Source organism: Aotus nancymaae, unplaced genomic scaffold (genome assembly GCF_030222135.1).
Source record: "Aotus nancymaae isolate 86718 unplaced genomic scaffold, 86718_ANA_hifiasm-v0.15.2.pri h1tg000019l, whole genome shotgun sequence".
NCBI classification, from domain to species: Eukaryota; Metazoa; Chordata; class Mammalia; order Primates; family Aotidae; genus Aotus; species Aotus nancymaae.
In genome coordinates this window covers 10,786,920-10,802,448 of record NW_026988431.1, presented here as the reverse complement: position 1 = coordinate 10,802,448, position 15,529 = coordinate 10,786,920, and the positions used below count along the sequence as shown (strand labels likewise).

Sequence of the window (15,529 nt, the reverse complement as noted above, 5' to 3'; positions counted from 1 at the left end):
GAGTTTAATCTGATAGAAAGCATGCACTCAAATCTTTTCAACAGCGATTTATTGAAGATTGATGATGAACAAGGCCAAACTCAGTAGAGAATTAAACAATGAACCAAGTCCATTTTCTGTTCTCAATGAATGTATAAGATAAAGTATAATCAAAAGCAAGGTGGGAAGTAGCGAATACAATAAGGAATTTGGAAAAGACACATATTGCTTTTCCAAGAGATGAAGGAAGAATCTGGGAGGAGTCGGTAGCTTTTGAGTTATTTCTGGAAGGATGACATATGAAGGGAAATCCTTCTAGTAGAAGAGCAGTATGTGAAGTATACATAATTTGAGGACTGCTTGTACTTCACTTATATTTGTGATATAACACATTTTGAGACTTGGCCTAGGGACTTAACCAAAGATAAATCCATTCTGGCCACAAGATCTCCTTGGACTTTGTGTCCCTTTCTGGCCTGAGGACACTGATGTTTGTTGCTCTGTCTACCTGAAGTGCTACCTGCTTGGTCTTTCCCTCAGCTACTCTAGGAAGTATAAAATTTAAAATTTCAGCTGTCGTTTCTGTCTCTCTTTCTTGCTTTGTATCCACCATACATATTGCCATCTAATATACTACATATGATGCTTATTTATTTTATTTGTCTGTTGTCCCTCACTAGAATGTATGCTTCAGGAAGGCAAGGATGTTTGAATGTTTCGTATCCCCGCTGTAAGGGTTATTGCCAAGTTTAAAATGAGGAAACTGAGGCCAGCGCAAGAAGATCCAATGCGAATTTATTCAGCTCCCAGGCGAGGTTCTGCGGTCTGACAGGAGGGGCTGGAGAAGTGGCATGGACTCCTCTCAGACGTGGGGTTTTATAGGGAGTGGAGGCGTTTGATTGGTTGTGGGAGAGCAGGGCGTGGGTGGGGCAAGCTTGCTATTGGCAGGTAGGTAGGGTTTGAATGCTATTGGGTAGATTTACAAGACTTCTTTTGCATTTTGGCGGGGTTCTTCAACAGCTGGGTAGGTGCCGAGTGCAGAGCCTAGTGTCAAGTGCAGAAGTGGGCGTGGAGTAATGACGAGGTTTCCAGGCTCTGATGGGGCATGTCCGGGCTCCCAGAGAGGGAGAGGGGTGTGGGCGTGTCTGAGCTCCAGGCGAGGGGAGGGTGTGTGTGTCCGAGCTCCTGGTGAGGTGACCGGCCTTACACCCGGATACTATAATAGTGCATGGTAAACAGTATGCATTTAATGTATTAATATCTTTGTGGAATGGTTGAGTGAGAGCATAAATCTGAAGAAGCAAAGTGGCTCCAAAGAGTTTATTTTAATTGTCTTAGGTGACAACACAGCTATAAGCTTTTCTGGTGGCAGGTAGCTTATGTAAGATGTGAATCAGCATGTAATGGCTAAGAGCGCACTTATCAGCTATGCAACCTTGGGCGAGTCCCTTGGCCTCTTTGTGTCGCAGTTTTTTCATCTGTAAAATAGGGAGAACAAAGTCCCTTCTGCACAGGATTATTGTAAACGTTAAGTAAGTTAATATATTTACATGCATCTGACATAAAACAATTGCTATATAAGTGTTTACTATAATTATTTGCTTTTCTGTTACAGAACTGAGGTTTTTTTTGCCCATCTAAGATATCTGTAAAGATCTAAAGTAGCTGTAAAGACTCTGAGGACAGAGAAGATGCTCTGGAGTTTTCTTCAAACTTGCATAGCTCAGTGGGTAGCTCATTCCTTCTGCATAGACTCTCATCCTTCCTCCTGTCAGACCCTACCCTGTGCTTGCCTTCAAACCTTCATAACTTCAAAGCATCTTGCTCTGGTCACCTTTTATAGGTGACCTTTCCCCATCGTAATTTCACTATTCCACATTTTGTGGCATACCAATTCTGGGTATGGAGTATGCGCTCAGGCAGCAAATCTGTTAATCATTATCTTAATTGGCTTGGTATTTCCTGGTGCTCCTTTTTCCAAGGCATAATCTATTCTTTTCTGTTTTTCAATGCAGCACATAGAATTGTATTACCTGAATTTCACCATTCTGCAAGTCCAGTCATGGCCATATTCTTTTCTATCCCTGACCGGGAAATCCATTCTTTCTTTATTACACTAATAACAACAGAGAGAGAAGCAAAAATCTTGCTTAAATGCTTTTAATTTCTATGCTGTCCATATATATGCTAATGATGAGAAACACATCTCTCTCTTGTTCTTCCAGCAAATGCTTGGCTTACCTACTTCCATTTTCTTAGTTTACTTCTAAGAACCCAATGTAACTCTAATAGTTTCTTTTAGATGTTGGAACAAATTGTTTTCGTGATGTTGAGTTTCTTATCAGTGTGTAAATGGCACTAAAACATCAGTTTAAGCTTTGTTCCTTTTCTGTTCCAGATTTTGAGGTCTAGCAGAGCAGGTACACAGAGGCTCAGCTTCTGGATCAGATCCTCCCAGTGCAGGCAGTTAGATAAAACCATCTCTTCCACCCATCTATCCCTGGAGCTCATTGGAGATCTCAGGGCCTTTGTACACTGTTTTTCTTTACTTGGGTTAGTGCAAATAAGCTGTCATCAGGTAAGAAGTGGTCTCTGTTTAGAGTGGCAAAGACTCACTTTGAGCACTAAAAAAAAAAAATGGAGAAGAATGTTAAACAAACCAGTATTATTTTTACAGAAAACACTTTACCTTTTTATTTGTTTGTTTGTTTTGCTGTAATGCATTTCTGAATTCAGCAGTCAAAAGCAAAAAAGTAAAAAATGCAGTTTTTCCTTATAGACCTAAATTCACTGTGTAGCTGACAGTAAGTTAAAAATACTTGGCTGGTGAGAAAGGTGAGAAATGGATGATTCAGCCTCTCCAAATAAAGAACCTGCAGCCGAAACGAAAGGCTGGTAGGATGTAGCATTGCAAAGAATTGGTTTCAGGTTCTCCTCTGCTAGGCAAAATTCAAGGTAGTGAGCAGCATGGATTGCCGGTATCTAGACGTAAAAGTCTTTGTAAAAGTGACAAAAACGTCAAAATGATAATTTTGAAAAAACAAGCTTCAACTCTTCCTCTTAATTAGAAACAACAGAGAGAGCACATAACACAGGAGTTCTTGTTACAAACCCAGCTTCTGTTTACCTAACACGTTCCTCTTGTGGGCTGCCTTGTGTCATTTTGAAGGCATTGCAGGAACTGTTTATGACCCTGGCGGGCTCACTCCTACAGAGCTGGCTTATTTTTGACTCCCAGTCAGTCAAGGTGCTAATTATGCTTATGAATACCTCACAGCTGTTCTTGACACATTGTTCCAAACAGTTCTCTTTGGCATTTAACGATGAATTTTGACTTTTTTCTCCCAAGCTCTGCTTGATTGAGAGCTCCTACTTTTTTTTTCCCCTTAACTTATATTTTAGGGTAAGGGGGTACATAAATGCAGGTTTGATTTGTGGGTAAACTTCTTATTTATTTTATTTATTTCACACATAAAATAAATAAGCGTCATATGGAGTTTGTTGCACGGTCCCGGTACTAAGGTACCAAGCCTAGTACTCGATAGTTATTTTTTCTGCTTCTCTACCTCCTCGCATCCTTTACCCTCAAATGGGCCCCAGTGTCTGTTGTTCCTTCCCTTGTGTCTGTGTGTTCTCATCATTTAGCTCCCACTTATAAGTGAGAACATGCAGCATTTGGTTTTCTGTTCCTGTGTGAGTTTGCTAAGGATAATGGCCTCTAGCTCCTCCATGTTCCTGCAAAGGGCATGATCTCGTGTTTTCTTATGGCTGGGTAGTATTTCATGTTGTATATGTACCACATTTTCTTTATCCAGGCTACCAGTGATGGGTATTTAGGTTGATTCAATTTCTTTAAATTTGCCAAAAAGACCCAAAACAACCCATTAAAAAGTGGGCAAAGGACATGAACAGACACTTTTCAAAGGAAGACATGCATATGGCCAAGAAGTGTATGGAAAAAAGCTCAATGTCACTGATCATTAGAGCAATGCAATTCAAAACCACAATGAAATACCATCTCACACCAGTCAGAATGGCTACTAAAGGGTCAAAAAATAACAGATGCTGATGAGGTTGCAGAGAAAACGGAATGCTTATACACTGCTGGTGGGAGTGCACATTAGTTTAACCATTGTGGAAAGCAGTGTGGTGATTCCTTAAAGAGCTAAAAACAGAACTACCATTGGACCCAGAAATCTCACTATTGGATATATACCCAAGGAATATGAATTGTTCTACTGTAAAGACACATGCATGTGAATGTTCATTGTAGCCCTATTCATGAGAGCTCCTACTTTTGACTGTTCACTTCTATTTCCTTTCAATGCCTACCTCTTCTATAGTTCATTTCTTTCTTTGTCACAACCAGCTTCCATTTTATTTTTTAAAATAAAATTTTCTTTTAGTAGTTTTAGAAAAATGCAGAAAAAAGGAAAAGATAGCAAGGAGTTCCCAGAAATTCATCACCTAGTTTTTCCTAGTTTTACCATCTTGAATTAGTATGGTGTATTTGTCACAATAAATAAGCCAGTTTTAACTAAAGTTCATACTTTATTCAGACTCCCTTAATTTTTACTTAATATTCTTTTTCTCTTCCAGAATCCCATTCAGGATGCCACCTTCCATTCAGTTTGTCTTCTTAGGATCCTCTTGGCTGTGACAGTATCTCAGAATTTCCTTGCTTTTGAATATATTGAGTTTTGGTAGGGTATTTTGTAGATATCTCTCAAGTGGAATGTGTTTGATGTTTTTCTCATGAGTAGACTGGGGTTATGGATTTGGGGAGAAAGACCACCACATCATATCCAGGGCACATGCTGTCAACACGACTTCTCACTGTTGATGTTTGATGGAGGTAACCTGTTGGTAACCTGACTGAGGTAGTGCTTGCCCGATTTCTTCTTTGTGAAGTCATTTTTTCCCTCCCTTTCACACCGTACTCTTTGAAAATGAGTTTCTATGTACATGCCATACTTAAAAGAGTGGGGAATTATGCCTCACCTCTTGGAGGGTCAAGTGTCTACTCTACAGAAATTATTCGAAATTCTTCTGCACAGAGGGTTCTTCCTTCCCTACCTCCCCGTCTCTATTTCTTTCTTTCTTTTTTCTTTCTCTTTCTTTTTTTCTTCTTTCTTTTCTTTCTTTCTTTCTTTTTTCTTTTTCTTTCTTTTTCACTCCCACTTCCTTCCTTCCCTTCCTTCCTTCCTTCTTTCCTTCCTTCCTTTCTTTTTTCTTTCTCTCCCTTCCTCCCTCCCTCCCTCCCTCCATCCCTTCCTTCTTTCCCATTTAAAAATCAGTATGTGCTTTATACTTTGGATTATATATAATCAAATACTACATTATTTTAAACTTGAATTGGAAACCAACTTTATTTTAAGGAATCACTTGTCACTTCCCACAACCCATTCCTCAATCTTCTTGATTATTATTAGCTGAATAGTATGATTTAGAGAGTTTAAACCATATCAATACAATTCTAGAAAGCCATTTTCAAAGGTTTCTTCCAGATCATCCCTTTCTATCCTCTTTTATAATCCCAAGACATTTAAAAAAACAACCTGTGCGTAGAACCCTGCTGATAGAAATGCGTCTGGTTTTAGGTAACTGCCCAAACTTACTGGAACATTGCCCCGCCTTCTGCTCCGCTTTGCTGATGTAGTTTTCATCAGGTCTTCTGTGTGCTGTCTGGAGCACTGGCACCCAATAAATATGAAATGGAGATCAATAGAAGGCACTAAGTGGTCTTAGTTGAGAAAATACTGAACAGAAGCACAAAAATATCAAGATATAATACAATTTTCTTTTCCATCATCACTGGTTAGCTGAGTTTGAACTTTCTAGATACAGAAGATAGAACATCGTGTTGTCCAAAATATAATGAAAATTTCTTCCCAGAAGGCTTTTTAAGAACAAATGGAAGTACATTTTAAGCCCATAAATCTGTTGCTCATTGTAGATTTTTCTTTATTGTATTTTTCAAGTTCATCCCAAACCATAAATGTCTAAGTGACTTCACGTGCTTGAGGCTCTGAATTTTTACGTTCCCACCACATTCAATTAGTTGGCTCCTTTTGCCTGGGGAAGAAGTGGCTTGTTATTTTCTAGCCTAAAATGCTCCGTCTGTTATAAAGGCCTTTGTATATTCACTTCTATCAAGTTACCAGCCACATATGACGCTCCAATTATTAGAAATGGAGTTTAGAAAATGTATAATCATTCCCTAGACAAATATCTTTTTAAATGCTGTTCCACTGGTTGACTTGAGTCCAGCGCTCTTTGGGGGCGATTTCCATTTTATTTAGTAGCAGCCGCTGGAGTGCTTCCTACAAGCATAGAATTAGACAATAGTAAGCACTTCTTGAAGATGACTCTTCTGTTTCATCCTGGCTGTCTTGAGGTGGATCTCCTTGTTATTTCTGATCCATGATATTTGCAAAGCCAGACCACTCCCTTATGACTCCAAGGGGATTCCTGGTTTATGACTGCTCTGGCCTCGCCCTTCCAATGTTCAAGTATAGTATATGACACATTTACTTGCTCTGCGGTCTTGCAATGATCATTTATTGTGTTTTTTTATAGCTCATGTCTCCCCAGATTTGAAAATGATGGGCTTATGGTTGGTATTCTTTGGGCAGACCCATATACATGGGTGTCGTGAAACTGATGTGTGGTACAGAGTACAGCAGGTACAGCTGTTTGGGTGGTGGCAGAGGAAGCACCAGCAAAATGGGAATGGTGCTTGCAAAGCGGCCACAGGTTTAGTGCAAGATTTTGGCGTATGGGAGGCTGTCAGTGCCTAACATAAGGGAAAAGCTTTATTTTAGAGGTACGTGTGCCTGCTCTCTAAATCACAGGAGCATTGAAGAAAGACTTTGGGTTTGTCCGAAGTCCTGAGTTCTGGTCCTGCTTTTGTGTCCAACCGGTTGTGTAGCCTACAAGAAGTCACTGGAACTCTCTAGACCCTTGTTGTCTAGAGTCCAATCTAAGCGGGTTGGACTAAGGCACTGCAGTTCCTGTACTATTGAATAGCTTTTGAAAATTTTTCACCAAGATCCCTTTTTTGCCAAGCTAACATAAGGTCGAATTTTGTGGATATAAAGAATGAAGATAGGTTTTAACCATCTCTCTTTTACTGGAAGCAAGAGCAAACTGGAAATTAAAATGAGTTTTAATACATTTCTACCACGCAGATGTATTGAGTTCATGATACTAAGAATGCATAGTGAATAAGACACAGTCTTGTCCTCAGACTTGCTAAGTTTGTGGACAAAAACATGTCGGTGCCCCTCATATGCTCCGCGGTCTTCCCATATCTTGAAGGAAACAGGCTGGGACCAAATCTCTGGCTGTTTTTTCCCAAAAGCCTTATTATCTCAGGGTTGTTGCAGAGACCCTTCAAGAGTCAAAGTAAATTCAAGAGACTTCCTAAAAATGGCAGTTTTTATCTCTACATTGTCAAGTTTTTGGACTATAAATCATTATCCAATCTATTTATTACCCAGGTTCCAAGCTGCCGGTGTATGTGGTACCTTTTTACAGATGAGGAAATGTGTCCTATCCAGAAAAATTGCATCAATGTCTGACCTTTGCGCACCAATTAGGGAAAGGTCCTCCTTCTTCCAGGATGACTCAGCCTCTCAGCAGGGCACCCGGTATCATGAACACACACAGGAGCCTGCCGGCCCCTGCCCACACCCTCAGTGCCTGCTCACACATGGCCACCTTGCAGCCCTGAGTCTCCCTCAGAACAATGCTGCTCTTTGGATATTTACCAGGAAAGAGGGCTCTCAGAGAGTCACTCTCCTAATAGAACCAGGCTGTTAAGACAGAGTCTATTTCCTTCATGTTTAAAATATGGCACCGTGTGCAAGCTGCCTTAGGGTTTGGGTGACAGGCATCCTATTTTTGTCAGATCGCCCTGGTTTTTAATACTTTCTTCCCTTCAGTGTCCTGAGAAGTCCTTCTGAGTGGCGATGTGTCCCCTTCAATAAGTCAAACCACCCACGCAAGATCACAGCACTTGAAATACGACTAAGAGGAATGCGTAGAAGCTGAGTCGCGGTCACACTGCCAATGCTCAGTGAGCTGGATTCTCCCTCACATTCAGTCTTGTTTAATTGGCCTAATGAGTTTGGCTGATGCGACCAAGTGATCAATCAGGTTAGTGTTATGAGATACTGGAAAATAGGCTTAGAGAAAAAAAAAGGCATTTGGCAGACTCGCTACAAGACAGGGAGACAAGAATTCTTGATTCAACAGTTGAACACTTCTTATTTTTTCTCCCATCCCTTGAATGTTGATAAGACATAACAAAACCTATTTGGATGTGCTTGCTTGCCCATTTCATTGGTATTCATTTTGCAGACCCCCCTCTGTTTTGATTAAAAAATGTTTTTCTTTTTCTCAAACACAATAAGCTAGAAGTTCTGCCTCTTATGAAAGATTCAAGAACCAACGAATGCCTGCTCTCTAGAAAAGTGAAATGCCCGCATCGAATTCTTGCTCCCCCTCTGCATTGTCAACAGATTCTGTGAACAGAACAAAACAAAACATGCATTTTAACACTGATGTATCACATTAGCTTTATTTCAACATTAGCCACTTTGTTCTTATGTATTTGGTGAAGCGATGACTGACCAGAGAGAGGATTTCGGTTTATGCATTTTCTTTCTCCCTCTTTTCAAATGGCTATTAAGGGAGGAAGTCCTGGGGTCACCTGAGTCCAGTAACTGAAACTCCTTGAGACGGACATTCTTCCAGCTCTGGGAAGTTAGAAATCAGGTGAATTTCTCACGCCTGGCTGCTTTTCCAGTTGACTTGTTGTGTGGGAGGTAAATATGGGTATTTCGTAGTATGTGGAGTTTTGTAGTTCATTTACAAAGACCTAAGGACTTGATTTTGTTTTCTAAAAGGCAAATGTGAACTTCAGTCAAACTTGTAAAATGGGTATAAATTTGCTCTTCACCTCTGGGACCAAGAAATGCTTATTTCAGTTCAAATAAATCTGTCTCTGTTCACTTCTCTTCCCTGCAATGCAGGTAGGAAATTTAATCTCATGTATTTTTGCCCCACACTTTCCTTGCAATGGAACAGGGGATCTTACACCTTTCAGAAAATCTGAGGAAGGGCTTCTAGTCTTGCTGCTGAAGGGGCTCACTGAGAAGTGGGTGTATCTGGTGCCACACCCCGCTTGTCTAACTTGGCCTTGGGGATTGCATTTTATCCTTTCTGGACCACAGGGTTCAGGGTTTAGACCTAGGCCTCCATCATCTCATTAGTAGCTCTGCATAGGATGGGGCCTTAAGGTCCACTGGGATAAAAAGATCATATCTTTTAGAAATGTCTGAGCTTTCCTCTTGAATAATACAACTATCTCCTTTGGAAGCATAAGCTCATGAAAACTCTCTTCCTTGGAGTGAGTCAAGCCTCGGACATCTGGGTCACAAAGCTTTGCTCTCTCCTTGAGATGGATCTAGGAAAAATCTCGCTCATTCTCCCAATAAACCTACACACATACTTAACTTCTCAGTCCATGTTCCCTGCCCCATTTGATGTCATCTTAATTTTTTTCTTCCGCTTGAACTGTTGCATAAGCTACCAGCATTTTAAATAAGTTCAGGATTAAGTTGCCAGGAAAGAGTCTTTGATATCTGTGACAATTTTATTATTGTTTTCTTTTCTTTTCTTTTCTTTTTTAATAGGGAGAAGCATGAAGTTTCTCATTGCCTTTCTCTTCATGTTTTAAGTACAGAGTTCTTCTGAAGGGCAGACTTTGTGGTTCTCATGGAATGTAAATAGCTCAAATGGCTTCACTTCCAAGAAAACTTCTTTCACCTTAAGGCTGAATGAAGTAAGTGCTTTCTCCTGTTCTCTAGTGTATTCTCAGCAAAACTTCGAGCATACTTTAAAGATGAATTTATTGCACATACTTCCATATCCAGGGAGGGCTCTGATTCCTCCTCTCAAACATTGCAAGGGGAAGAGTCAAGGAAGTATTGAACTAAGGAACTTTTCTAGGGTGGTGGTGAAAATCTCAATATGAATAAGGAAGATAAAAGAATGACTTCAGTTTGTGTGGCCTCTGGTCTATGTTTGGGCTTATTGTTTTAGGTTCTTTCCTGATTCATTCATTCATTCATTTGGGCAAATTTTTCCTGAAGGCTTACTTTGTGTGAAATATTGTCTAGGTACTGGGAATAGCACAGAGATAATTCAGACAGTGCTCCATGCTCCTATCTTATATTTCCGTAGACTCTCTCTCTCAGGCCTAGATGGTACAATGAGATTACCCTGGGCTTGCCTACCTCTTGGGAGGCGTTCCCTTTTCCTAAGAAGACCAACTGGGGAGCAGAATGAGTCTTTAAGAAAGTAGGTGTCATCCATATTTATACTTCCATAGCCTACCTTGTTAAAGAGCTTATAGCTCAAAAGCTGTCTGCCCCAGCCTACCTTTGCTTTGTGTAGCAAATATGAAGCAACTGCCACGTGCATGGCAATCAGTATTGAACTTGATTGACATGAAATCATCAAGCCTATGTGACATGAAGACTATGTGTATCTTCAGCCTCATCTCTGATAATATCTCTCCTGGGAGCCCAAAGTTCTCTGGATTTCCAGGAGAAGGCTGATTGATAAGTCCTGTTCTGGAGTCCCACCATCACCCTCTTTCTAAGTCATTTTAAAGCAAAACTAGGTTGGGCACAGTGGCTCACACCTGTAATCCCAGCACTTTGTGAGGCTGAGGCGGGTAGATATCTTAAGCCTAGGAGTTCTAGACCAGCCTAGGCAACAGCGTGAGACCTCGTGTCTACAAAAAATAAAAAGAAAATTAGCTGGGAATAGTGGCTTGTGCCTGTGGTCCCAGCTACTAAGGAGGCTGAGGTGGGAGGATTGCTTGAGTCCAGGAGTTCAAGGCTGCAGTGAGCCCTGATTACATCTGGTGCACAAAACTGTCCATTACTACATTGTTGCGATGATTTTTCTCAATTTCTTGTGTCCCTGCATGGATTCTGATGTGCAGAGACCATGTTGTCTTTACTCTGGTACCCTGGCAAAAGTACCTTGTATTCTAGCAAAGCTCCTTATTCCTACCCTTGTGGAAAAAATGAATCTGGAGATACATTCGGCAAGAAATAGAATGATGCTGTAACTATTCTCTTCTGCAGTTCAAATGGCTTTTTGTTCTTAACTATGTATCGCTTTTGGACTTAGGAAAGTATACGGATATACTGTGAATAGATGAACAAATGTTGACACATTTCTTTCACTCAAGGTACTCTACTAGGATCTGTGAATTACCAAGCGGTAAATTGCCCTGCACTTAGCGCTCAGGGTATGTGGTAAGGGAGATATGACACATATGAATGACCGTAATAAAGGATCAGAAATCCTGAGAGCCAATAAAGTGCTTCAGAAATTCCAAACAAGGGAAATGTGGTTCAAATTATTCATATGTTTATTAATTTATTTTTTGAGACAAAGTCTCACTCTGTTGCCCAGGCTGGAGTGCAGTGGCACGATCTTGGCTCACTGCAATCTCCACCTCCCAGGTTCAGGCAATTCTCCTGCCTCAGCCTCCTGAGTAGCTGAGATTACAGGTGTGTGCCACCACGCCCAGCTAATTTTTGTATTTTTAGTAGAGATGAGGTTTCACCATGTTGGTCAGGCTGGTCTTGAACTCCTAACCTGGTGATCCACCCACCTTGGCCTCCCAAAATGCTGGGATTACAGGTGTGAGCCACCGCGCCAGGCCCATATGTTTATTTTTGAGAGTTTTTTTTTTTTTTTTTTTTTTTTTTGCATCACAGTAGAGGCTACTGATTTACTTATGAGAATGGGTAAAGGTGAGATTCCAGGATCTGGAGTTGTTTGCCAAGAGGCGCGTGTGTCCTCATCTTCATGAACACTAAAATGTTGGTCAGATGCAGGGGACATACCATGGGGTGAGAGTCAAAGGGCAAATCCAGGACCTTACTTTTCTCTCTCCTCCACATCTCAGAGGATCTCCTCTCATCTGGCATGCTCAGCTGGGAAGTTTTTACAACTCAAAAGACTCCAAAAGGGAACGTAAGATCTTAGCTTGTTTTCTGTTATCTCATCCCCCACCTTATTCTCAAACTGAAAAGAATCTGTTTTTATTTCCCAAGCTTTAGGATGCCTGCATTTTGTGTTGTTTTGCCTATATTTTCATTCTGATTTCAGTTGCTTAATTCTAGCATTTGATCTGGACATTCTGTAAAATGTCCTCCGTTGTTCTCAAGCTTGCCTCATTAGAGTTTCCCCTATTTGTACAAATTTTCATTCATACCACATGTTAGATAACTGCCTTGAGTTTCATCCTCTAAAAATTATCTCTGGCTAAAGCTATACCAGGTTACAAAACTTTTAATAAAATATAAACACAGTGGTTGTCATTGTCTACTTGTGAGATCCCAGGGTTCAGAGGTTCTGAGAGGGCTGCAGCTGCCTTAGCAATAGGATAAAAGCTATTTTGAAAACAGTGTCCCCCTGTGCCAGCCTAATAATCAATGCCAAGTTTGGGACCACTAACAGAGCATGGCTGTCTTCTTACCACTGCCTTTTAATTTAGCCAAAGGATGGCAGGTGGATTCTCTAAGCATTCGTAATTTTTTAACCAAAAAGCAATAGAAAAGGAGAAAACTTACTGCCCCTCCAGAGGCCATAATAAACATTCAGAAACAGCTCACCTGCCTGTAGAGTTCATTTAAGATAGAAGCACTGTAGGAAGGGCCGTGACCCAAGTTCATCAGAAGTTGTGACTCAGCACATTTTTCCGGCACAGTGATGTGCATCAGCTTCTGAGCATTTCTTTCAGGGTCAGTGTTCAAAATGACATTTGGAAGATATGCCTGACTTCTGCCTGGCTTTAACAAATCTGGAATCTTCTGCTCACCGGCCCATAGCAAATGCTGGCAACATTTTTTGCAAACATGGGCCAAATTTTCGTTTCATGATGAAATGTAAAGTCAGACCTGGCTTTGGGTTTTGCTCTAACATTTCACATGAAACCAACCTGCAGTTCTTCTACATGGATTCAGCATCTAGGGCAGACTGCCTGTTCCTCTAAAATGCACATGGTGTGAGGATAGTGGTAGGGAGGGGATAGACTTTGTTGCTATGTGGGAAACCTGAAGGTTTTGGGATTTATGGCAAGAAAGAGATTTTAAAAATTACTCCAGCAACAGCAGCTTTAGCTAAATAGTTTCAGTATTAGCAAGGGAAAATGGCAGTGAACCAACGCGTTATGGATTGATTAGTGCTAGGCATTGTGCTTGACATATATTATCTTATTTAATCATTACAATACTCCATGAGGAGGGTATCCATTTTTTCTTTTAACTAGGGAAATAACTCATTTACCTCTGGACTCTGAAAATTACCTCTTTGTCTCTGTAATACATCAGATGTGTGTGCATGTATATTTATCAACCAAAGGATACTTTGTTGGCAAGGAGTGGAAAATACCCTCCAGTTAGAGGCAGACCCGTCTTGATTATGTTATTCCAGTTCATGAGCAGGGCTGCAGAACACGGTTGTGCAGGTTGCTTACTGCATGAGGCCTCCTGGCCAGGGGACAAGCCAGGGCTGTTACCCAACCCCTACTCTACTCTATGTCCACAGGAAGAAGGAGAACCGTTTCTAATCTCCTCCAATGTGTTAGCAGTGACTCTGGTGATGCCAACAACGAATTAGCGACCTAGGAAAGAAACTTTGAAACTAGTAATTTCCCTTACATCCTGGCATCCTGGGGTATTGCTCTTTTCATTTTTCCCCTCTTTTCTACCGTGCACCCCGGGACTGTCCGTTGGATCTCCGTTCATCCTGACTGCTGATCTCACTCTGGAGTAGACTGGGAAGGGGGCTGAATTGGAAAGTATACACCTGCCTTCCCCTCTCCCTCTCTGCTGTCCGCCAGGCCTGGAGAGCGGGCGCTGACGCGGCACCCCTTGCTCCGTCCTAGGCATTGCTCTGTATAAACTGCTTAGATGCATATTCATGTTATCTTCTCTTATACTCTTTTCTTCAAAACTGCATAAGTGGTTAGGAAAGTATACATATTTTAAATCCCCAGAACTGCAAACTTTAGAAAATAACATAAAGGAAAATTTGACTGAAGTGTTATTCTTCAATTAGCTGCGTAATGAGTTAAGAAAAAGAACACAAAAAGGGAAATACTGTTAGTTAATTAACAAATGTTTATTGAGCATCTGCTTGATTCTGTTTCTGAGACAGAATCTTGCTCTGTCACCCGGGCTGGAGTGCAGTGGCGCGATATCGGATCACTGCAATCTCCGCCTCCCAGGCTCAAGCGCTTCTCCTGCATCAGCCTCCTGAGTAGCTGGGGTTACAGGTGTCCACCACCACAATGTTTTTATATACTTTTTATATTTTTAGTAGAGACAGGATTTTACCATGTTGGCCAGGTTGGTCTCGAACTTCTTACTTCAAATGATCGGCCCACCCTGGCCTCCCCAAGTGCTGGGATTACAGGTCTGAGCCACCGCGCCTGGCCTAGCATCTGCTTGCTTCTTAACAATGCGTTACATGCAGGAACAGATACAAAAATTAAGACACAAGAATGGATTTAGTTTAAAAAGATGTGAAAGCCAGCAGTGTACTATAACTTGTATACAATCTAAGTGTTGGGAATAGGGACCCCAGGACTCGAATTTGTTCCCCAACTCTGACTCTGAATGTCCCCTACCGTCTTGGCAAGTTGGCTGACCACTGGCCTTCATTTTCCTTGTCTGTGAGACTCCACTCTCTGTAATACCTTCCTCCAAGGCTATTGTGTGCCTGGAATGAGATAATGGATGTGAAATATTTTAAAATGTGCGAGGCTCTTTATACATTTAAGGTTTAATTGTCCTTACAAAGAAAGATGAAAAGATCATTGACAGTATCTTTAAAATACACACATTTTCCTTTTTAAATAACACATACTTTGAAAAATGTGGAAAGAATAAAGTCTACATTAAAAGAAAAAAAGCACAAAATTCTACTTATAAGAGCCTAGAGATAATTATGGTTAATATTTTGATGTATAATTTTGCAGTCTTTTATACATTTATATTAGTTTATCACAACTCAGATAATACTGTTTATATATTTTTAAATCCAGTTTATTACTCAACTTCGTATCAATTTAATGACTTACGGCACATGTACAACTATCTTCTGGGCTCTCAGTAAATATCAGCTTTAGATATAGTCCAGAGATTTTTGCCTAGTAGCACTTCATAATCTGATTTTCATTAGATTTATACACAAAATCAAGACATCTCTATAGAGTCATTAATATATAAGCTCAAAATACAGTAATTTTCTTCTTATAGTAATTTGCTTCTTAACAAAGCATTACATGCAGGAACAGATACAAAAATTAAGTCACAAGAATAGATTTAGTTTAAAAAGATGTGCAAACCAGCAGTGTACTATAACTTATATATAATCCAAGTGTTGGGAATAGGGACCCCAGGACTCGAATTTCTTCCCCAACTCTGACTCTGAATGTCCCCTACCATCCATT

At 40.6% G+C, this 15,529-nt stretch overlaps 1 long non-coding RNA gene across 1 annotated transcript in view; it reads left to right on the top strand.

The window, feature by feature from the left end:
• The first annotated feature begins 9,699 nt into the window (after positions 1-9,699).
• The window catches only part of LOC135275870 (uncharacterized), a 47,256-nt gene continuing 41,426 nt past the window's right edge, over positions 9,700-15,529 (top strand). The window contains exon 1 of the long non-coding RNA XR_010343436.1: positions 9,700-9,829. This is a non-coding gene — a long non-coding RNA (uncharacterized LOC135275870). The remainder of the gene's footprint in view (positions 9,830-15,529) is intronic.